The 1163-nt window shown below is 43.4% G+C and overlaps 1 long non-coding RNA gene across 1 annotated transcript; it reads left to right on the forward strand.

The window, feature by feature from the left end:
• The first annotated feature begins 6 nt into the window (after positions 1 to 6).
• On the forward strand, positions 7 to 651 carry LOC127748953 (uncharacterized). The gene is made up of 2 exons (XR_008010870.1): positions 7 to 321; positions 544 to 651. It is a non-coding gene; the product is annotated as an uncharacterized LOC127748953 (long non-coding RNA).
• Positions 652 to 1163: the final 512 nt, after the last annotated feature.

Below are 1163 nucleotides of genomic sequence, written 5' to 3' on the forward strand. Positions count from 1 at the left end.
AAGCAGCGTCCTGGCTTATGTGTGACGAACCCTCCCTCCCCCTGCCCCCGCGCTCCTCGCGGCTGCGGTTGCTGTGGAGGTAGTAGCGGGCTGCCCCGCTACCGTCGTGACGTGACGGGTGTCTTGGGTGCTGCTGCGGTGGTTGTGGGGTGGTAGTAGCGGCATCCTGCAGTAAGTCTACTACTGCCTCCACAGCTAACGAGAGCTGCATCCGAGACGCTCGTGACGTCACTGCTGTAGTGGTGGCAGTCTGCTACTACATCCACAGTTACCACAGCATCTAGCAAACTAGTTGTATGAAATCAAGTAAAATGTTGGATAGTAATTGAATTCTTTATTGTTTCAAATCATTTACATTAAAAGAGTAAATCTTCCTCAATTAGCTGGCTCCTTTCTGCTGGTGACTTTGGTCGAATCTAAATACCTGAAAAAGAATGAAAAAATCTGACTTAAATTCAAATTATCTCAGAGTTCAACTCAAACATGCTCTGGTCCATCTGTATCACTGTGACGCCAACTCATAGAATGAACTTTCTGTTACAGGTGGTCGGCATCAAGTCCAGGCACATCCCTATGGACAAGAAGCAGCATCACTTCCAATTTTACTACGACTGTACCATACAAATGAAATAAATAGCAGCATTACTGTCAGTGATTACAAATGATTTGCCTCCAGTTCCGCACTAAAATTAAAACACGACTATATATTTTAGGCTCAACTAATAAGCCGTATATATAGAATGAGAATAAGCAGTAAAGAAATGACAAGTAACCCCCAAATAGAAACAATACCAAAATAAACTTTTACCAGACATGACTACCATAAATGTACTGGTATTTTATGTTAACATCAAATTGAAAGTCAAAACTTACCAGATTCATTCCTGCGATCATGAGAAAAAGGAGCAATTCCTCCTGCTGTGTGCTGCTGCAACGCCAACTCAGCATACAGCAGGTGACACATAGGCTGCTTTGCTGATGTCCAAGACAGGTACACCTCCAGGCCGATCTTCCTGCAACAAACCAAAGACGCAATTTTATAGTCGAAGAAACAGGATGCAAAAGAGTCAGGAAGCACGCAATTTCGACAAAGGAGGTCAAAGGCGACTCTCCTAGACCAATTCCAATCATTTCCAGCGATTTTTATTTTTTTCATTTTTGGC

This window comes from Frankliniella occidentalis, unplaced genomic scaffold, assembly GCF_000697945.3.
Source record: "Frankliniella occidentalis isolate FOCC.00 unplaced genomic scaffold, Focc_3.1 Scaffold22, whole genome shotgun sequence".
In the NCBI taxonomy this organism is placed as follows: Eukaryota; Metazoa; Arthropoda; class Insecta; order Thysanoptera; family Thripidae; genus Frankliniella; species Frankliniella occidentalis.